The sequence below is a fragment of the Penaeus monodon genome, chromosome 30 (genome assembly GCF_015228065.2).
Source record: "Penaeus monodon isolate SGIC_2016 chromosome 30, NSTDA_Pmon_1, whole genome shotgun sequence".
In the NCBI taxonomy this organism is placed as follows: domain Eukaryota; kingdom Metazoa; phylum Arthropoda; class Malacostraca; order Decapoda; family Penaeidae; genus Penaeus; species Penaeus monodon.
In genome coordinates this window covers 147,394-147,800 of record NC_051415.1, presented here as the reverse complement: position 1 = coordinate 147,800, position 407 = coordinate 147,394, and positions in this window count along the sequence as shown.

Here is a 407-nt window from a genome sequence, read left to right as displayed (position 1 = left end):
GCAAATGAGCTGCAACCAGCCACAAACGACGAGGTCTCCCTCCTCCAGTAATTGCCTAGTTCTACTTGTGAAGGTGTAATAACCAAGTTAAACCAAGCCGTAAACACAGTTGCCAATTAGCGATTTTCGCTAAATTTGGCGACTCCTGGTAGCTTCAGCTGGTTTCTTTTCCTTTTCTTTTAGCGTTTAGCGGTTTTGCGACTTTTATGGCGCCTTGCCTCGGGAGATATAAAATGAATCGGATTGTTAGTTTGGTGGATTTGCAACTTACTTTTTTCCAACTCCATTTACACTTTGTTTACCCAATTTCGCCTGTTTTGGAAGAGAACGGAGAGACTTTATGAAGATTTTGGTATCCGATGGGGGGTTTTAGACTTCTTCTCCGCTGAGATTAACGAAGGGACTTA